This window comes from Canis aureus, chromosome 11, assembly GCF_053574225.1.
Source record: "Canis aureus isolate CA01 chromosome 11, VMU_Caureus_v.1.0, whole genome shotgun sequence".
In the NCBI taxonomy this organism is placed as follows: Eukaryota; Metazoa; Chordata; class Mammalia; order Carnivora; family Canidae; genus Canis; species Canis aureus.
The window spans coordinates 29,404,804-29,426,530 of record NC_135621.1 but is presented as its reverse complement, the minus strand read 5'-3'; the positions used below and the strand labels follow the sequence as shown (position 1 = coordinate 29,426,530).

At 57.5% G+C, this 21,727-nt stretch overlaps 2 long non-coding RNA genes across 4 annotated transcripts in view; one reads left to right on the top strand and one right to left on the bottom strand.

The window, feature by feature from the left end:
- The window catches only part of LOC144323741 (uncharacterized), a 55,150-nt gene that overhangs the window by 28,386 nt on the left and 5,037 nt on the right, over nt 1-21,727 (top strand). Inside the window, exons 2-6 of one of the 3 annotated variants that reach the window (XR_013389105.1) lie at nt 12,229-12,442; nt 12,562-12,870; nt 13,927-13,995; nt 16,042-16,171; nt 17,420-18,351. This is a non-coding gene — a long non-coding RNA (uncharacterized LOC144323741). Of the gene's footprint in view, nt 1-12,228; nt 12,443-12,561; nt 12,871-13,926; nt 13,996-16,041; nt 16,172-17,419; nt 20,243-21,727 lie in introns of those variants that run through there. The other 2 variants (XR_013389104.1, XR_013389106.1) reach the window with 2 other exon arrangements.
- On the bottom strand, nt 10,103-16,796 carry LOC144323743 (uncharacterized). Its single transcript, XR_013389114.1, has 3 exons — nt 16,717-16,796; nt 13,033-13,088; nt 10,103-11,633 (listed from the first exon to the last, which is right to left on the bottom strand). It is a non-coding gene; the product is annotated as an uncharacterized LOC144323743 (long non-coding RNA).

Here is a 21,727-nt window from a genome sequence, read left to right as displayed (position 1 = left end):
TCTCCGGAACTGTTCCTCACCAAGACTTCTTCGGGAGGCAATGGGGAAGTGAGACTGTCAGGTTGTGGGTCGTCGTTATGACCCCGTGGACCATACTCCTTTCCCCCCAGATGGCTCAAGCACAGCTGAAACTGGCCGTATTCACAGGAGCCTGCCCAGGGAAGTAGAGCAGCCCCAGGCAAGCAGAGAGGGGTCCTGTGGAGGGCAGCAGTGGGCATGGAGTGGGGGCAGCAGCTGAAGCCAGGCCCCAGCAGGGAGGAAGGGGGTGCCCCCTCATCATGTGAGTGGGGCCCACTGCAGCCTTGGTCTTTTAAGAAGGTTGGGGCCGGATCTGCAGGGTTCCAGCTACCCCCTCCCTGCAGGCCCCTTGCCACTGTTTTGTTTTCTTGGTTCTTTTCTGCTGTCACCGTCCAGGGGTAAACAGGGGGAAGATTCCCCTTGGAAGTCTCTCCCTCCATCCTCTGTGTGTCTCTGTGTTCTCCTTCTCTTCCCCTTTCCAAGCATCTCCCAGCCCTGGGGGTCCTTTCTGGTCTGCAGGTTGGCTGCACAGTCATGAACCTGGGAGTCACGGTCATTGTAGGGTGTCAGTACCGGAAGGGGTCCGAGTCCTGTGCCTGCACATGCAACCAAGTGAGGGCTCGTTGGTGTGTGTCGTGCCTGCCCTGCACTCGCCACCATGCGCTGAGCCCCACCGTGTACCAGGCCCTAGAGGAGAGGCCTCTGGGAGCCCTCTGCCGCCTGGAGGAAGGCCAGGCTAGGGCAGCCCCGGCTGGGGGAAGGGACCTTGAACTAAGGTGTGTAGATGAGAAGGAACTGGTGCCCGTGTGTGTGTGTGTGTGTGTGTGTGTGTGTGTGTGTCCCGAACTTACTGATAAAGAGGGAACTTGGCCATGGGGCTGCCGTTGCCAAGCTCTTCCTCATGGTTTGGTGAGAGGTGCCCCGGTTAGAAACAGTGCAGTTTTCAGGTAGGACCAGGCAGATTGAGTCTTGGCTCTGACGTTTTCTAGCTCCATAACCTGGAGAAGCTCACAAACTCCTCTGAGCCTTGTTTCATCACCTATAAAAGGGGGGCGCTGGCAGCTGTCTCCTGGGAGCCGTGTGCACACGATCGCCTCACTTGTCCCATCTGTTAAGTGGGGCCATAAAACCTCACTTCTCCCTTGGTCTAAGTGGCTAACTTGGACTTTTTTGGTTGTGCGTTCTTCCTAATAAAAACACATGGGCACAAAAGTCCCAACCTATGAACAAATATTCCTCACATCAGAGTTCATTTGGCTCCCGAATCTGGAAGGCAAGAATCAGATGTCAGGGGTTGGTTCCTGAGGCCATGGTTGAAATATGCGTGGTTCCTGAGTTTTGGATAGTGAAGGATCTAAACAAGGGTTTCTCGGAGTCTAGTTAGTTCCTAAGGCAGATCTCGAGGCGTATCTCTCTATTTACAAACGACGGACAAGTACTACGATATTAAATACACGTCGAGTAGAAGTTTCAAAATAATGAGGGTGAGAATAAACATGGAAAGAAACGTCGATGTCCTTGTGTGTTTCCCCCAGGACGCCCCACCCTTCTCAGAACATTCTGGGTCCCAGGTGGGAGGTGTTGAAGGGTTACCCCAGAGGGCAGGAGGTCCCGGGGGAGCCTAATCCGAGAAACACCGTTTGTTGCTGTGCCTCCGTCCCACTCGCCCCCTGTGCTGGGCCTGGGACATGAAGGACAAGGAGATGTGACATCTGCCTGAAGGAAGCCCGTGATATCTGTTTGGCTGTTTCTCTTATTCGCAACAGGCTCCACAGAAAACAAAACTTTCTTTTTTTTTTTTAAGATTTCATTTATTTATTCATGAGAGACATAGAGACACAGGCAGAGGGAGAAGCAGGCTCCATGCAGGGAGCCCGACGTGAGACTCGATTCCGGGTCTCCAGGATCAGGCCCTGGGCTGAAGGCAGGCACTAAACTGCTGAGCCACCCAGGGATCCCCCAAAACGTTCTTTTTTTTTTTTTTTTTAAGATTTATTTATTTATTTATTTATTTATTTATTTATTTATTTATTTATTCATGATAGATGTAGAGAGAGAAAGAGAGGTAGAGACACAGGCGGGGGAGAAGTGGGCTCCCTGCGGGGAGCCCGAGGGGGGCTCGATCCCAGGACCCTGGGATCATGCCCTGAGCTGAAAGTAGCTGCTCAACTGCTGAGCCACCAGGCGCCCATTAGCCATTTTCAAGTGTGCAATTCAGTGACCAGCACTGCTGTCCAACTCCAGAACTTTTTCATTTTCCCAAACTGAAACTCTGTGCCCATTGAACACTGCCTCCCTGTTTCCCCCCACTGCAGCCCCTTGGCAATTACTGTTCTCTTTTGTCTCTGTGAGTTTAACTGTTCTAGATACCTCACGTGAGGGGAATCGTGCAGTGTTTGTCTTTTCACGTCCCGCTCCTTTCACTGAGCATAGTGTCTCCGAGGTTCATCCATGTTGTGGCAGGTGTCAGAATTCCTTTCCCTTTTATGGCTGAGTAATATCCCATTGTCTGTAACATCACATTTGGGTTACTCATTCACCTGTCTGTGGGCACTTGGGTCCTTTTCACCTGTTAGCTGTTGGGAGTAAGGCTGCTATGAACATACGTGGGCAAATATCTCTTCTAGTCCTTACTTTCAATTCCTGATGCCTTTTATAGAGATAATTTTTAAAAATATTTTATTTATTTATTTATTTATTTGAGAGAGAGAGAGAGAGAGCATAAGCTGGAGGCAAGGCTGAGGGAGAAGGAGAAGCAGGCTCCCCGCTGAGCAGAGATCCGATGCAGGACTCCATGCCAGGACCCTGGGATCAGGACCTGAGCCAAAGGCACACACTTAACCCTCTGAGCCATCCAGGTGCCCCTAGAGAGAGAATCCTTTACTAAGCTTTTCCATGGCTTGGGGTCTAGCGATCGCAGTTTTGGTAACTACAGCATGCCACGAGGACTGTCATATTCGTCTATGAGAGCCCCAGATGTTACGGGGCTGCAGGATGGCAGGGGAGGGACAAACGGGGGGAGATTTGGGGGCTGTCTCAGAATCCCCCAGACAGACTCGGTGTGGAAGGCAAAGCACGGAGGGCGGAGGGTGGAGGGCGGGTGGTGTGTCCGAGCAGGTGGTTTGCTGTGGCCGGGGAGTGGGGCATGGAGGATCTGGGCCGCGGGAGAGAAGCCAGCAGGGCGGTGCAGGGACCAGCCCCCGGAGGGTGCAGCTGGCCCAGCTGAGGAGCCTCGGTTTCCCTGGAGGGAAGGGGCCACCCTGGAGATCCTCGAAGACCCTCGGATAAGCGTGGGAGAAGCACTAGGTAAGACTTGCTCCCCTGCCGCCCCGGATCTGGCTCCACCGCGGGGGTCACGGTGGACGTGGGGAGGCCATGTAGAGAGGAGGCCTCCACCTCCTAGCACTTTCTCTCTTCCTGGTGTCTCCTGGCCCCTTGGAGCATCCTGGTCTCTGCTGGTCCCTCTGGCCACTTGTGAGCACGTTCTCCAGGGTGCTTGGGCTCTTCATGCATTGGACATTTTGAGGTTTAGCTCAATCCCCTTTCCCAAAACTCATTCTATAAGTGATCCCTTCCCTGCAGACACTCCTGCACACACACCCATTCACACACTTGTGGTCACACACACACACACGTGTGCACTCATACGTTCATGCACTCACATATGTACTTGCACACAACCACAATGCACCCATCCTCGTGCACACACACTCATTCCCACCATACCCCCACACACGTGCACTCACATACTCGGAGAACTCACTCATGCACGCACACACAACACCCACGCTCATACACATACCTATGCATGCAATCACAGCACACAACACTCGCACAGTCTCCCTTCTCCTCTCCCCACCCCGCCACCCCCTGCCATCTGTCTTGTTTCCAGACTTCTTTGAAGGATCAGAGCTAACATGTACTGAGAATCTTCAGGGGGTCATACGATGGGTTCTGGTTCTTTCCACTTCTCCTCAGTGGCAGTCTTCCAGGGTGGATGTCATCCCCCCATTGTACAGATGTGCAAACTGAGCCGAGGCTGCTGACGGTCTCACAGGAGCTGCTGGGACCAGGGCCTACACACAGGGTCCCAGGGCCCTAACTCCTTCTCCTGGCAGCTCAGTGTTTTTTCTGTATCATACACTCACTGCGTCAGGTTGGCAAGACTCCCAGGATCAGGACCACATTTGCTCCTTCTCCTGTGTCTCCTACATAGGCTGGAACTCTGAAGATGCTCAGTGAATTCTCTTGAATCAGACTCTGAGTTCTGATGTCGGGGCATGGTCTCAGAGACCCCTGTTGTGTTCTTGTGCTGTTCTGCTGCATGGAATGTTCCTCCTCCCTTTCAGGGCCCAGCCTGGGGGCTCTTCTTAGGAGCACCCCCAGCCTCCACTGCCCCTGCCTCCACGTCTGTGTCACTCTATTTGGAACTCACCTCTCAGTGGGACTGTCATGATCATTGTTATTAACTCTTCTGTCTTCGCTGTGGGACTAGGAGCTCCGTGGGGACAAGGCTGTCTCTGGTTCACCTTTGGGAGTCCAGAGATGCTCCTGAGGCCCACACAGCACTGGCCCCTGGAGGATGTCCCTGGAGTGGAAGGAACCTGCACGTGTGTTTGGTTCAATTCCCTGACCAAGAGGGCTCTCCCGCCTGCTCCTGGGAGAAGGCTTTCGTGGAGGACTCCCTTCTGGTGCCTCTGCCTGCATCCCCTTATCACCCCCAGGCTTGCCCGCCTTCAGAGGTACCACGCTGGGGAGGAGGCAGGGCGGAGCTGGTGCCCTGGTCCATCCCCCTGGGTCCTGAAGCTCTCAGTGGGCAGCTTGTGCACAGGGCCTCCCGGTTTCCTTCTCTCTCCTTTATGCCCAGGGGAGCTGGCTTGGATGACCTTGGGCACCAGGGCCCCTTCCCCTTCAGCATGAGGACGAGGCAGTGGGTATAGATGGAAGAATCCAAGAGACCTGGGATCAGCCTTCTCTCTGCGGCCAGCCAGCACTCCCTCTGCCATCGTCCTGCCACCTCTGTGGCCTCAGTTTCCCTCCTTGTAACACCAGGGGTTGTCTCCCTGACCCCAGGGCCCTCCCCAGCTGTGCCCTCCTGCACCTGTGAAATTCTGAGAGCAGAGGCGGGAAGGCGAGATGGCCCCTCTTTCCCCCGCCGCCTCTCCCTGTCCCCCAGGGTCACCCCAAAGCCTCCCCCTCCCCCGGCTCCCTGGAACTTCCCTGCAGCTGCAGGCCTGGTGAGACAATTGGGTGTTTTAGAGAAATACATTTTTGGGCTAATTTGCCATGCATAAGTGTTTCTCTTACCCTTTAAAGGCGGAGAACAAAGAGGCCTTTCTGCACCCGGGCAGGCTGCTGGGGAGGGGACCGCAGCTGTACCGGGCCAGCGACCCTCCTCCCTCTCTCATCCCTGTGAGCGCCCCACCACGCCGCCCACCGCCCCCCAGGAGAGACAGCCTGGACTTTCCCAGCCTCCCCCAGCCCCCTGCCCTGCTGCCTCCAAGGCCCCTCTGGTCCTGCCCCACCCCAGCCCCCACCCTCCCACCAGCTGCCCCAGGCAAGAGGGAAAGTGTGCGTGGGTGGGGGGATGGATGGATGGATGGATGGATGGATGGGGAGGGGGCATGCCAGGAGACAACAGCGCTCTACGAGGCTTGCCAGGGTGGTGATGGCCTGGCTGGGTGGGTGCCAGAGCTCCTGCGGGTTGTGTGGTGTAGTCACGGGGTGTGGGATGGTGTCAGCAGTCATCAGGTGAATCACTAGTGTCGTGTGTGTCGGGGGGGGGGGGAGGTGGCAGTCACTCCATCCATCCATTCACCAAGGCGTTCATTTGTTCACTTGTTCACTCATTCAGCCAATCTCTGCTGTGTTCCCCCCATGTGCTGGTCTCAGGGACCCCCATCCTGGAGGGACAGAGAGGCGCTAATGATTACAGTAAAGCATCTGAGGTTCGCTTACTTCTTAGAGGAGCTGGCACCTGTGGGAGTGGCTGCATGGACAAGGCTGTGGGTGCAGAGGTGCGAGGAGCAGGTGCTTAGTCCTGCCCGGCGTGTGATGAGGGACATGGGGCCTGGTAGCGGCTTCCCTTGCTGGCGATAAAGGCCCTGAAACTGGCAGATGCAGCGTTACACTCTCCCCGTCACAGTTCACCATCCTCCCATACCCTCAGGCCCTTCCTTCCCCTGGAACTCCCTCCTCTCACCCTTGGCTGTTCTGAGGCCACACCTCTCCTCTTCTGGAGGGCCTCTCCTAGCTCCTGATCCCCCTCCACCGGGGCTCAGCCCCTCAGCTGTCCTGTCCATCTCCCCCACGTGTGCACACACACCTCCACACACCTACGCTCTCGCCCTGTCTGCACTTTTCCCCCATCTTCGTGGGCTCACTGAGGGCAGGGGCCTTGGGTGTCTTCCCAGCACCCAGCACAGGGTGAGTGCGCAGCCCTCTGTGCTCAGGAGAGGAGCACTTGGGGCTGGACACCCCTCGTCTATACTCAGAAGAGCAGCAGCTGATGTTTATTGAGGGGTTACTGCACACCAGACACTGTGGGCGACATCTGATAGCTCCCTCAGTTGTTGTAACACCTTTATAAGGTAGGCGCTGTTACCTACCATTGTTCTACAGATGGGGAAACTGAGATACAGAGAGGTTGAAGTTTTGCTAAAGAGCATCTGGCTCCCAGGGAAGGAGGTGTCAGAGTCCTCGCTCTAAGCCATTATCGGTGTCACCCAAGAGCCACCTGCTCCCTTGTGCCGTCTGGGGTAGACTGGCAGACGCTGGATTCTCCTTTGGACATCCTGCAGCTTGCTCCGTGTGCTCCAGCCCTGGGCCCTGCCTCTGCCCCACGTGTGTGCATGTGAGATGGTGAAACACGGAGGTTGAATTGCATGAGAGAGCAGTGGGGGGCTTGGGTGCCTGCCTTGGGTGAGAGGCAAAGCCAGCCAGGGTGGGAGGCCAGGGCTGCTTCTTTGCTGCTGCTTGGCGCTGCCGCAGAGGTGGGCATGGCTTTTGGCGCTTGGATTTGAGGATCAACAAGGGATTCAGAGCCTCTGCTTCCCCAGCATTCAACATACCCGATGGCATGAGTGACACCTCTCAGTGCTCCAGATGTCAGCACAGGGTGATGGATAACAGGCTTCACGACTCTCTGTGTCCACATATGTGTGCATGCTTCTTTTTTATTTTAATAGTTTTTTTTAAAGATCTTATTTATTTATTCATAAGAGACACACAGAGAGGCAGAGATACAGGCAGAGGGAGAAGCAGGGTCCCTGTGGGGAGCCTGATGTGGAACTCGATCCCAGGACTCCGGGATCATGCCCTGAGCCAAAGGCAGACGTTCAACCACTGAGCCACCCAGGTGTCCCTGTGTGCACGATTTTGCATGCACATATGTCCGTCCCTGGGTGTGCCTGTGGATGGCTTGGCCCTGCACCTCTGTGTCAGGGTGCTCAGGAGATGAAGGAAAAGGCAAAGATTGAGGGAGGCCAATGGCTGCATAGTCACCCAGACTATGTGTGGGACAGAGAGAAAGGGGCGGCCCTCTACCCCTTACATGCTCCCGAATGTACATATCCTCTGAAGGCTGGAGCAAAACAGGCAGAAAGTGAGATGTGGCTGTTTGCCCAGAGGGGTTGACGGGGAGCCCTGCTGTGATGGGCAGGCGACTCTGGGCCTGTCTGAACAGGGCCTCTGAGACTCCGCAAAGACCCCGCAGGCCCTGGCTGCTCACTCCATTGCAACGCTTGATGGGCACATACAGGTGGTGACTGCGTGCCTGGCCTGTGGGCACGACCGGGGTGGGGGTGGGGTGGGCAAGGCCAGGAACCCAGAGTCCAAGAGAAAAGAGTGCCCAGGGACAGGGGTTCAGGGATCAGAGGCATGAGAGGTGTGGTCCCTTGTTGTGTGTGTGTAGGAGGGGTGAGAGCTGCTCAGGAACCCTGCGAGGTTAGGGAAGGAGGTTTGAAGGTTAGAGATTGATGGGGACAGGAAGGCCCCGTATTCATAGAATCCTAGAATGTGAAAGGTCTTTAGAGATGACCTTATTCAAGTCTAGTTTATACAGAAGGGAAATAGGCCCAGGGAGAAGGGATGACTTGCCTAAGACAGTGATGGAGTCGATTTGAGTTCATTCAACTAGTAGTCCCTAAGCCTGGGGGGCACCAGGCTGAAGACTCAACCTTAGATAAGAACCCATCTTACCTCAGTTGGCTGTGGTCTAGTGGGGTAATGGACACATAGAGATAAGCACCATCCAGCACCACAAGTGTGACCATCAAAGTGTGTATGAAGCAGCAGGGTCGGGGGTAATAGAGGACTACCATCTAGGCAAGACCTCTTGTCAGAGGTAGCATCTGGGTTGGGCGAAGGATGAAGAGGAGTTCAAAAGGCTGAACAGGGAATAAAGGGATTAGTTTCCAGGCTAATCAGGCAGTTTGAGTTGGTTTCTGTTTTTACCATCCCTCAAGGCAGCCAGCTCACTGTCCTCCATGAGCACCCCACTCTGTTGAAGGCTACAAGCAGGCTGGGATGGCAGGGGAGTTTTGGTGTGTTTCTGTCCTGAGGCAGGGGAATGGGCTCAGGGTGTCCCAGGGCCGCAGATTCAGCTTGGTTGCAGGTCAGTCCTTGATTCAACCCCCTTCCATTCAGTCAAGAAACATTGACTGAGCATCAATTATGAATAAAATTTACCCAGTGGGGAGGATTGCTAGAGGCAAAGAGGAAAGAAGGGCATTGCAGGAGAGGGGAACAGCATGAGCAAAGGTGTGGTTGCTGGAAAGCAGGGTCCTGTTCACCAAGTATCCTCTATTTTGTGTGGCTGGAGCAGGGGGTGTGAAGGGAGCAGCTCAAGACGCAGCTGGAAAGATAGGCAGGTGCTGGAGCTGCAAGGCCCTGGGGAGGAGTTTGGGTTTTCACTTATGGCAAGTGGGAGATGCTAATGGATTTTGAGCAAGAGCAGCTCTCTCAAGAGCCCGAGACTGGGCTGGGAACTTAAGAGAACCCAGCAGCTCTCTCAAGAGCCCGAGACTGGGCTGGGAACTTAAGAGAACCCAGAAGCCTCTGGAGGAACCAGGAGATGGCCCCTGTGGACAGCGGTGTGCTGGTAAATGCTTAACAATCAGCTCCATTGGGGGAGAGGGAGGCTAGCCAGTGGATTTTCACAATGTAAAAGCTCCCACAGGGCCAATTTTCAGGCCTCCCAGCTGATATCAGCACGCTTGGAATGTTCCAGAAAATTTAACCATTGGCTCTCCCGTACTGGTATGAGCTCACTCCTGCACACCACGTCACCCAGTGTTATCAGCTGTAATTTCCAGGGCTCAACCACCCTTCTCTCCAGGTTCACCTCCAGTGGGACCCTCACATGGGAGCCCAGGGATGGAGACCTACCTGGGAGGTTCGTTCAAGCTCAGGGGGCTCTGAGCCCCCAGGCCCTGCAGGTTTGAGCCATAGCTCAGCTGGTCCCGTGCTGGGTGACCCAGGCCCACCCCTCACTCCTCTGGGCTGACTTGCTTTGCGGGGTCCTTCTGGGCTGAGATGATGATGCAGTGGCAAGTATGGGGGGCAGAGGACAGAGCCAGGAGGGTGTCGGGGAGCATGGGCAACTGTTCCCTGGGGGTAGGGAGCAGCCCCAGCCCTACCCACCTCCAGCTCATTCTCCTGAAAATCCATCAGATCACCAGCTGGCACTGGGGCAGGAGGGGGTCCTGAGAAGTGAGGGGGCTGGGGACAGGGTGGGGGGCATTGAGAGCTACATGGGGGGCTCTAGGCTATAGACCATCAATGCCTCAAACCCTGCCAGGGGAAAGCAGGTTTCTGGGCCTCGATACAAGTTGGTTCCTCTGACTGGTGCCACCCTCTCTGGCCTGTCTCTTGGAAAACTCCTACTCATCTGTCAGGCCTCAGCTCCAGGACACCTCTTCCAAAAAGCAGGGGTTAAGAGCACAGGACCTGTGAGGCCCTGGATAATCTTAGTCTTTCTCAGCCTCATCTGTGGGACAGATGGGAACAACAATACTACATAGCTTGTAGGATGCTCGGTGAGAAGAGCTTGACACATAGGGCCCTACTTCTGATCATCGTGATATTTTTTTTTATTTTTTTATTTTTTATTTATGATAGTCACAGAGAGATAGAGAAAGAGGCAGAGACACAGGCAGAGGGAGAAGCAGGCTCCATGCACCGGGAGCCCGACGTGGGACTCGATCCCGGGTCTCCAGGATCGCGCCCTCGGCCAAAGGCAGGCGCTAAACCGCTGCGCCACCCAGGGATCCCCGTGATCATCGTGATATTATCATCACTCCTTAGTGACCCCCCTGCCCCCATGTCCCTCCCAGGGAGGCTTGGCCTCTGAGTCCCCACCATGCCTTGTGAGTACCCCTTCAATCAGGTGGTGATTATGGCCATGTGTGTCTCTCGCTGGACAGTGAAGCCCTGAAGGTGGGGACTGGGTCGGATTTGCCTGGGGGGCTCCAGAGCACAGCCTGAGCACAGGCGGGGCGCAAGCCTCACACTGTTTTAGGTGAGGGACTGACCCTGGCTGGTCGGTCCCTGGCCTTGGCTCTGACACCGACAGGCTCGCTGTCCTGGCCAAGTGGCTGTTCCCCACTGAGCCTGGGTTTCCTCGTGTGTGACTTGGATGACCTCTGAGGCTACTTCTTCCAGCCCCAAAACGCTGTGAGTCCATGTCCCGAACCCGAGTCACCATCCTGCCCCCGAACCAGCCCCCACTCGCTTCCCTGCCCCATCAATGGCTCCACTGTTCTCCGGTGACCTAGGCGTGAAACTTCAGAGTCATTTTTGACTCATCCGCCTCTTTATCCCTTCATGGCTAATCATCAGCCACGACAGTTTTTCCTTCAAAATGTTGCTCACATCCGTTGTCCCCTCTCTGGTATTCTGGTCCCCTCTGTCTGAAGCCGGGGTGATGTTGCCTACTTTCTAACCAGCCGGCATCCTCCCACTTTCCATCGTGGCCATCTCCCCAGTGGAGCTCCCCAAGTGCCACTGCCCTGGCCACCCTAGAGATGCATACCTGTCACCTGACAGGGGATTAGCAGCCCTGAGTCTGGCAGCGGGGAGGCCAGGTGTGCCCGGGAGAGACCGGGCAGGAGGGGGGACCCTGAGTGGAGCATGGGATGCCCCCCCACCGCCAGGTCACGGTGGCTTGTCTCCCAGCGCGCACATACACATCTGCTCACACATCTGCTCGGGAGACCCAGCATGATTAGATAGAGCCCTGCCCGCTCGCAGCTCACACCGGACAGGCCCCATATTGTAGGGTGCACAAGGGGCGGTGGGCGCTGCTCCCTCGGCCTGGAATCGGGAAGCTTCACAGGGGAGAGATGGCTGGTCTTGATCTTGAACATGGAGAAGTTCTGTTTTCTTCAGATGGGGTTTCAGGCCAGGAAGCAGCCCGTCCATGGGGGAGGTGTTTGGGGCGGCTGATGCTGGCGGGGTGAGGCTGGCAGCGGGGAGGTGGCGAGGCTGAGCAGGGCTGGGTGGGCTGGGTAGGCTGGGGACCCTTGCTGGTCATAGGTCAGGGACCCCTTCCTGCCATCTGCAATTCATGTCCCCCAAGCAGAGCTGACTCTCCGACCCTGGGAGGCAAGTCGTCTCTGTAAAAACCAAAGTGACAACCTGTGGCTCCGCACTCTGCAGTTTCCCCATGCTGCCCTTCCCTAGTTCCTTGTCCTCTACCAGCCCCGTGGGGTGGCCCTGGGCAGCTCGTTACCCCCATTTTACAGATGGGGGAACTGAGGCTTGGAGAGGGGAAGGGGCTTGTCCAGGGTGATAGCTAGTCTTTGCCAGAGTGAAGTCTGGAATTTCCCTGGCCCTGGAGGCCAGACTGTAGAGGTTGGGGGGAGTCAAGCTCCAGTGCCCATGTCCTCCCAGGGTGAGGCTGGCTCTGGGGGACCCAGAGGGGGGATGGACCCAGCTGCTGGGAGGCCGGGATTGAGACTTGTGCCCACTGGGGCCCCCCCAAGGCCAACTGTGTGAGCAGGAGCCCCCTGCCTGGGCGCCCCGGGGTGGGGGTCAGCCCCAGGGAGCCGGAGGGACTGGGTGGCGGATTTGTGTTTCCACTCGATTCCCTCGGTTGTTTTTCAAGAGCCGTGGCAGGATCCCGAGGGGCGGGGCGGAGGCGGGGAGACCTCAGGAAGGCGCCAAGGCCCCCGCTGCCCGCCCCCATGTGACTCCTCTGATTGACGACAGTGCCACATGGAAGGGCCTCGAGGCTTCCGTCCTGCGCTGGCAGGACGGGTGTGTGACGTGGACCAGGGCACCGGGCCCACACTGGGTGACTTCCCGCGTGACCCGCGCCGTCTCCAGTGCACTTTCCATTGGAGACCAGCCCCTTTGACTGCGGGGTAGGAGAGGCCCGTGACCGTCGCCTGACCCCCGCTGCCAGCACAAGCCCAAGGGGCAGGTACCCAGGGCCAAACCCGGGCAGGGCTGGGGGTGGGGGTGGTGCCCCGAACCCTGGGAGTCTGGTCAGTGCCTCCCGGCTCTCCAGCAGCCCTCCCACCTGTCCCTCTGCCCCCTCAGCTCGCCTGCTGTCCACGGCGGGTCCCCTTCCTCTGCTGCCTCCCGCCACCATTTCGGGCCTGCTGCCTCGCCACGCGCCGTGCGTCTCTTGACTGCGCCAGGCCTGGCCATGCTGGGCTCGCTGTCCCTGCTGGTTGTCTTTCCGGCCTTCCAGAACTGCCCACACCCTGGTCCCCAGCCCAAGGCCTGGCCTCTCCCCTCCCACTCACCTGCGGTCCCTTCTGCATTTCTCCAGTGGTGGCAGGAGGAGTGGGGACAGCTGCTCCTGCTTCAAAATCTGCTCAGCCATCCTAAGCTACATGGTGGCGGGTGAGTCCTGGCCCTTCTCTGGGCCTCAGCCTCCTCCTCAGTGAAGCAGGGGGATAGTTACAGAGCCAGCAGCCTCCCAGCACTAGATCTGAGGAGATAGGTGGCTGGCACAGGGTAGGGGTCAGGGAGGAAATGGAAGAGCTCAATGGAGATTGGACTCACCATTAGCTGTACAATCCTGAACGATACCGATGGTTCCTGAGCCTCAGTTTCCTCCTCTGTAAAATGGGTATAATAGTTCCTTCCCTTGAGACTGAACAAACTACTCCCGGGGAGGAATTATCCACCTGGCCAGGGTGAGGGAGGGCTTCCTAGAGGGGCAGCTCTCATGGCTCTGGACAGTGATTGGCCAGCAAAGACTCGTAGGAAAGTGCTCCAGGGCAGGTGGAAACCAGGAGCTTTAAGCTGAGACCAGGAGGGGTGGAGGTGAGACCTGGGGCTTTGGCCCAGGGGAGCAGGGGCCTTCTGGGATCCCACCCCAACCTCCTCACCCTGCTTCTGCAGCCAGGGGGCTGAGGTCACTTCCTGCTGTGCAAGCTGGTTCCCTTCTCTGTGCCTTTACTTGTGCTGGGCCTCCTGGTCTCCAGACCCTCTGGCAGAAACCCTACCCACCCCCATGACCTGTGTGACAACTTGATTCTTTCAGGAAGCCTTCCTAGGCAGGGCCGTCTCCCTGTCTGTCCTGTCAGCGCTGCCTGTTGTACAGTCCACCATGTCGGATTGTCTTGTAAGCAGTGCACAGGCCTGGAACCTAACAGGAGCCCAGGGACCACTAAGCCCCCAGCAGCAGCCTCCATGCTGGCTTTCCACTCATCCCTACGCCCAACCCTTGCTACCATCCTACGGGGCCAGGAGGGATAAGGGACCATCCCACCATTGATGTAGAGGTCTGAGAGACCAGGAGGCTGCCCGGCACCCACAGCAAGGTGGGGAGCAGACAGGAACGCAGCACTCACTTGTGCTTTCCCTCTCTGTCTCTCTCTGGGGTCTAGTGGAGGCAGGTTTCCTTTCTGTTCAGCTGGAACTCTAGAGTCTGTCCTGCTTTTGTCCCTCTAGGCCATGCAGACTTCCTGCCCTGCCCGCTGGCCTGTCTGCTGTTGGAGGGTCCCCTGATACTGTCACTAGGTCTGTAGCCACAACCCTACTGCTCCAGGCACCTGACTGGGGCTGAGCTGAGGTGTCCACAGTTCCCATGTCTGGGAACACATGGAGGGTGCAAGGAGAGCCCTGGCAGTAGGGTAGGGAGGCACTGCCCTGACCCAGCTGGTGACCTTGAGCTATCACTCACCTCCCTGAGGCTCAGTTTCCACCACTGCCCTGCCCCCGTTCCCCTGCACCCCCCCAAAGAATGAAGTGCTGCCTTCTTATGCACACATCAAACCTGCGAGGTGTAAAACAAAACAAAACAAAACAAAACAAAAACCTGCAAGGTGTGTGTGGTTTTACAGATGAGGAACCTGAGGCTTTGGGATGCCTGGGACCCACCAGAGGTGGGAGGTGGGCCACTGAGCCCCTGCTTTGCTGGACTGTTTGTAATATCTCGGCACCATGGGGCTCATGAGGGTCAGTGTCCTGAGAGTTCTCTGTGAAGCTTTTAAAAACTTCCCAAAGAAGAAGCTTTGTTCTTCAAGCTGGGTGACCACAGGCCAGGTTCACCCTCCAGTGGTTCCACCGTAGGGGCCTGCAACCCCACGATTATGAACCACTCCCTAGGGTAAACTTGCTTTCTCTCTCTCTCTTTTTTAAAATTTGATGTATTTATTCATTAGAAAGACACAGAGAGAGGCAGAAACATAGGCAGAGGGAGAGTAGGCTCCCTGTGGGGAGCCCGATGCAAGACTCGATCCCAGGATCCCGGGATCACGTCCTGAGCTGAGGGCAGACAACCACTGAGCCACCCAGGCATCCCAACCTTGCTCTCTTTAGAAACCTGCCTGTTCCCATCTTAACACATAGCAGGTGCCAGGTCGTCACTAACTCAGAGAATGACTGGACCATACTTATGAGAGAGTGGGCAACGTGGGGAGAGTCGCCGCCAGGGATGGGAGCACAGAAGGCATGGGGGGTTGTGGCAAAAGCCCTGGTAGATCTCTAGCCCTCACCCCTGACCTCCTACAGTTTATTCTTTTTTTTTTTTAAGATTTTATTTATTTGGGAGAGAGAAAGCACTAGCAGGGTAGGGGCAGAGGGAGAAGCAGACTCCCTGTTGACATGGGGCTGGATCCCAGGACCCCAGGATCATCACCTGAGCTGAAGGCAAAGGCTTAACTGCTGAGCCACCCAGGTGCCCCTACGGTTTATTCCTTGCACGGCATCCACAGCATCCTCGTGGAAACGGCAGTCAGGCCACAGCACCCCCTGCTCCAAGCCCCTGAGGGCCCCATCACGCTGGGGTTCCTCCAGCAGTCCCCTGTGTTCTGACCCCCTTTCGCTGGTCCTCCCTGTTTCCCCTCACTCCCTCCGTTCCCACCACTCTGGCCTCATGGCTGCTCCTAGACTCCCTGGCACAGGCCCTCTCAAGTCCTTCACATGTGCTGCCCCTACTGTCTGGAACATTCTGCCCCAGATATTCTTCCTCTCTTCATTCAGATCTTTGTCAAACAGCACACCCTTCCAGGGGCCTTCCCTGTCCACCATTTCTAATGTCCACCCTTCCTGCCTTCCTGACCCTGCTTTGTTTGCCATCAGAGAGCCTGTGTCCACCTGACATTAGCATGTATCTTCACTTGTCTATTGTTCATCACCACGGGGTGAGGGCAGGAGTGGTCTGTTTCATCCACTGCTGTGACACCACGGCTGGGACAGGGCTGGGTCCGTGACTAGTGCCCAACTCCTATTTGTAGAAGGACCGAGGGAAAGACCTCTTTCTTCTGCTTAACCATGGAGTGCCTCCCGTGTGGGGCTCTGTGTTAGGTGCTTCTAGAACAAGTCAGCAGAGGAGACTGTAGCTCACTTGAGCCCAGCTGACCCCAAGGTAGCAATGGTCATTAAGTGAGTATATGTGAAGCGTCCCGAGCCCCATGGCTTCTTTTCTCCTTATTTGCCTTATTACCAGATGTGGTCTCTAAGGCGCCTGAGAACAGGGCTGCTGGGGGGAGAGTGGGGGAAGGGGAGAAAGCTGGGTATGGATGAAAGAGATTAAATTAAATTTTCGGGAAAATTTTCTAACAGGCAAAACTGTGCAACAAGGAAGGGACTTCCTCAGGAGGAAATGTGCTCCCTGTCAGCAGGAGCCAAGTGGAGGCTGGTGGCCTTGGAACCCCACCCCACCAGCCCCTAGCGCCCGAAGCCGTAAGGTGATGTAAGGACTTGGGGGTCCTCCCCGAGGTTGGGGTGGGCCAGGCCCTGGGGCTTGCAGCAGGCATGGGTCAGCCGTCTGAGCAGGCCTAGGCAGCAGAGGCCAGGCTCCAGTCCCCAGTCCACAGGCTGCTGGGACTCGGCCAAGCAGCCATATTGGGCCTCTGGGCCTGTGACCCGCAGCCCAGGCCTGGGAGACAGGAAATGGCCCAGCGGCCCAAGGCCCCTAGCAAGCCCTGGCTCCCTCCCCACCTCCCACAGTGGCCTCGGCTGCGCCCCTGCGCCCCGCGCCCATGGGGTTAAATCTCTCCCTGTCTCTCTCTGCTCCGAGTTGTTTTCCAAGTGAAGCAGAGAATGGTTCTCTTGTTACCAACATGGCTTCTGGGCATTGGGTAATGCGCTCCCTCTTCTCCCTGCGCAGCTCCACAAAGGGACCTTTTGTTCGTCTCCCTGCCCCTCTCCCTGGCTCTTCCCCTGCCCCCCACCCACCCTGACTCCCTCCTCCCCGCCTCCCGCCCCACACTGCACCCCTGGGCTGCGAGGACTGACCGTGGTCTGGCCGCCCGGGGAGGAGAAGGGCCTTGTGGCCGCGGCGGCCATTTTGAGAGCGGCCTTCCTGGCCGTTCCCCTGGCTCCTGAGGGGCTTGGGGGTCGGGGAGGCCACGGGGGGGGGGGGGGGGGGGCGGCTGGCGCTCCACGGGAGGTCTCCTGTGCCCTCCCACCCTCTAGGGAGCAGGGGCACCCTCCTGGCCGGGCCGCCTCCGTGCACCCTGAGACCAGACACCTTCCCGTCCACGTCCACCATGTGGCTTGACCCTCGGCAGCCCCCGAGGTGGGAGTGACCCCGCTTCCGCAGGTGGAGGCTGAGGCCCAGCGGGGGGCTCGGTGAGCAGGTGCTGCAGCTGGAGGGAGCCGCGCTCCTCCCCTGAAACCGCTCCAGGAAAGAGCCCTGACCCATGGGAAACCTGGAGATGGAGGCCTGAAACCAAATTTACTGGAACTTTTTGGAAACAGAACAGATTGTGCCCAAGATGGGAGTGTCAGGAAGCCAGTCAGGTATCGAAGCGTCCGCTCTCAGGGAAGACAGTCTCTGTCCACTGTCCCCTCCTTTGCCCCTCACAGCGGTCCTGCAAGGCAGGCAGGGACAGGCCGCCAACAACATTTTTCAGATGAGGAAACAGGCACAGAGAGGATACACAGCTAGGACTTGGCGCTCACCCAATTGACTCCAGCTCCACTTGTCTCTTTCCAGAGCGGCTGCCCACTCCGTGAGAGGCCCAGGGACTTGGGAGGAGACCTAGGTAGATCACAGCAGCAGCCCCAGCCTCCCTGTCTGCAATCACAGGAGCCAGTGCACTGAGGAGGTGCTCAGGTGCCTCCTCCATCTCACTCTGTCCCTGCATCTATAGGGACATGAAACAGACCACCTGCGTGGTGCCAGCAGTGTGCACTCACCTGTAACCACTGAGCTGGGTCTGGGGCCTTAGGGCCATAGCAAGAAGAGGTTAAATGGATGGGTTGGGGATGGATGGATGGATGGATGGGAAGCTGGGGGAACAGAGAGAGAAAGTGAAGATTTATTCACAGTTGACTACATCCCTGGGCCTGCCCTCAAGGAGCCACAGTCCAGGAGGAGAGGTAAATCACTGAAGAGCCAGTGTGCTGCAAGACAGGGCTCCTGGGAGCTCACCCCTAGCTGGGAGGTTGAGGAAGGGAGGCTTCTTGGAGCAGGTGATGACTGAGGATGGAACCTGAAAAGACGAGGATAAGTCAACTAGGCAAAGAAATTGAGACAGAAGGTGGGCAAGGAGCTGGCATGGGAGTGGGCCTGGGGCTGGGGAGGAGAAGTGAATGGTGTGGGATGGGGTGAAGAGGCCACAGCAATGTGCCAGAGCAGGGTGGGGTCAGGGAAGGTGGGAGAGGTGGGCAGGGGAGGATCCATGTGGGCTGCTGAGGGTAGTCAGGGGGGCTTCTGAGGGCCTAGGATGCCCTGATGAGGAGGTAGGTATATGAACTAGATCCCCAGGGCAGTGAGGTGGTCACTGAAGGATTTTCAAGTGGTCAGATTTGTGTTCCAGAAAGATCACATGGGCTAGGTCTGTGCCAATCTGGCTTATTACTGTTTTCCCAGCACCCAGCTTGTGCCTGAAATATAGTAGGTGCTCAATAAATGTTTTGAATCAATCCACGAATACCAACAGTGTCCTCTGAGGTAGTGGCTAACTCCAGTTGTAGGACTGGGGCCTCAGCTGCCTCATTTGTAAAATGAGGATAACAACACCTGTCTCCTGGGGTGCCGAAGTGGCGAAGGGATGGAGCTCAGTATCCTGCATGAGGTCCGCGCTCCATAACTGGCACCTTTCTGAGATGCGTGCGGGATATGCTGTGGGCAAGCTGAAGGCAAGGGCCAGGTTAGAAGGGGCAGAATCAGGGGCGCCTCGGTGGCTCAGCGGGTGAGCGTCTGCCTTTGGCTCAGGGCATGATCCCGGAGTCCTGGGATCAAGTCCCACATCGGGCTCCCTACAGGGAGCCTGCTTCTCCCTCTGCCTGTGTCTCTGCATCTCTCTCTGTGTTTCTCATGAATAAATAAATAAATAAAGTCTTAAAAAAAAAAGGTGGGGGGCAGAGTCATCCAAGCAAGAGAATAATACCAACATTTATCAAGGGCTTAAGCTCTTCGTGCATTTTACTCCCATAATCCTCAAAACAAGCTAATGCAGAAGGCACTATGGTCACCCCTATTTTATTGTCTGGGAAACCGAGGCACAGAGAGGTGAAGTGATTTCCCCGAGACCCCGAGGCTGCTGAGTGGTGGACGGAAGTGCACTGGACGCCTGAGCTGGTGATGGAGATGGTCTGGGCAGCCACCCGGGGAGGGGACACAGTCCAAACGACGGACCAGTGGTGGGGACAGGCATGGTGGGTGAGGGAGGCATCAGGGATGACCCTCGGTTTCAGGCCTGGGTGACCCAATGGAAGGTCATTCCATTTCCTGAGCGAGGGACACAGCAGGACAGGCAGGCTCGGGGCGTCTGAAGGGCTGTCAGGCCGTCTGGGTGGAGATGCCCAGGAGGTCTGGCATCTAGTAGAAGAGAGGTCGGGGCTGGTGATGTGGACCAGGGTGAAATGAGCTCTTGGGGCAAGTGGAAGTATGAGGGGTGGAGGAGCCTCACCCCTGGAGCGGGTGCCGAGGAAGAGGAGTGACAGCAGACGTTATATAGCGTTTGCTTGGTGCCAGACGTGATCCTAACCCCTTGATTTCTTATTAAAATCCTCCCAACGACAACAACAACAACAAAAAATAAATAAATAAAATAAAATAAAATAAAATAAAATAAAATAAAATCCTCCCAACATACCCTGTGAGGGGGTCCATCACCTTCCCCACCTCACATCCCAACTGGCGGTGAGAGGTCTGTACGGTCTGGGTGGCCAGGGCTGTGACTGACCCAGGCCCCAGGCCCACAGTGGGGATGTGTGGAGATGCTCCGAGGGTGGCCTGGCTATGAGCCCAGGTGGAGGCATCTGCAGAAGACAGGAGGACGATGCAGGCCTGCCTCAGTTGCCCCTTCAGAATGTGGCTGGGCCAGCTCCCCTCCCCACGCCTCTGTCCTTGGCTCTGAGACAGAGGAGGCCAGCAGGGGGATGGGGCCAGTTCCACTCTCAGGACCTCTGTGGGGTCCGGTCAAAGGGGTGCAGAGCTGGAGGCCTGGATGGGGTAAGCAGCAGGGGAGCTGAATATTCCACGGATCAGGGCCAAGGGGCTGGCACTCGGAACCTGGTAATCTTCGAGCTGGGCATTAGGGGCAGGGCCCGGGGCGTCCTGGCACAAGCTGCCCTGGCGCTCCCCGTTTCTCAGCTGTGAGGGAGGCTGCAGGGCCTGGAGCGCGGCTGCCCCACAGTGAGCACTCCGCAGTGGCGCTGATTTTGTGCCATCACTGCAGGGGGGCGGGCAGAGTCAGGGCTGCAGGCCCAGGGGAGCCCCCACCGCCCTGGGGAGGACAGACATTGTGCTGATGATGGGACATCCGGCAAAGGCTCCCGGGAAGGAGCTTGCTACTGCCAGCTTTGCAAGGTATGTGGGCACAGGGAGAGGTGGCCCCGGGCGGGGCTTCAGTTTCTGGGGACAGGTAGCAAGCAGGGTGCCAGCAGGAGCAGAAGGCTGCGCAGTGAAACTGGTGGTGCTTTGGGAAATAGTTGGTGACCTGAGGTAGCCAGCAGAGGGGCCCAGGAGGCAGCTGGGTGGGGGGAGGAGGGGCTCTGTGGGCAGCAGTGGGAACCAGGGACCAGCCAGAGCTGGGGTGTGGAGAGCAGCAGAGGGAATGTGCATGGCGTGGAGGGCTGGACAGACTGCATGGGGGGTGGGACAGGGCTAGGGACACTAGTGGGTGTGGGTGTGGCCTGAGAGGCCAAGTGTAGGACCAGGTAGGGGCGGGTGGAGCTGGAGGTCCTGAGGACACCCCCCAGCCCCACCAGATGGAGACACTTGGTTTCACGGGTCTGGAGACTGAGGTCTGGGGGTGCAGAGGAGCTGGTTGGGTCATGAACCCTCAGGGAGAGGCCGAGCTGGGAGCAGGCAGAGGGGGTCAGAGAAGGAGGTGCAACATCACAGCGGGCAGGTGGCCAGCAAAGGAGCCCAGAGACAGGGAGGGAGTCTGGGGAAGGGGTCCCATGCTACGGAGCCTTCACCAGACAGGGATCAGGGGCTGGGGGAGGAGCATTCAGCCAGGAAGTGTAGACAGCAGGTGTAGACAGGTCTTCAGGGGAGCTGGGCCGGGAAGGCAAGGAGAGATATAGGGCAGTGGCTGAAGGGGACTCGAGGATTGTGGGCTGTTCTTAGAAGAGACACTGATGGTGCAGGGTAGGGTGGGCTAAGTGGGGGAGCGGCTCCTGGAGTGGGGGTCCTGAGCTGGATGGGGGGGACCCCAGCCTGAGGGAAGGAAGGGGATGGGATGGGGGCTGCAAAGTCATTTGCAGGCCGAGGAGGGGAGGTCAAGGGACTCCTGCCCAGTGGCCTCTCCTCTGCGATGGAGGAGGGGAGTGGAGAGGCCAGGGGTTGTGGGGGATCCTGAGGTTTGGTGTCTCCTCAGAAGGCCCTGGAAGAAGGAAGCCTTGGGAATCAGCGAGGGCGGGTGGGGCTGGGGGAGGAGCCGGCGCGGGCAGCTGGGCTGAGGCCCCCCCCCCCCTCCGGTCTAGAACAGCAGCTTCCCTCCTCCGCCTGTTCTGAGCACTGCCATGTGCTCCTGTGCTGAGTAGCTGCGGGCCCATCATCAGGAGCTTACTTGCAGCTTTCTGGGGTGTCCCTGTCCCGGTCCTGGGCAGCTGTCCTCCCCTTGTCCAGTGTGGGAGGCGGAGTGGCTCCCAGAAGCTTCCTGGGGCCTCCAGGCACCTTCTCTCAAGCGTGGGCCGCACCAACCTTCTGCCCCACTGGCTGCCAGTCCCCAGCCTGCACACAGAAGGGCCTGGAAGCTGTTGGCCTGTGGGCTGCTTTGCTCTCGCACATTTCCAAGCACCTCCCCTTAGTCCCCGTGCCCCGTCCTGTGTGGGCTCCAAATGGACC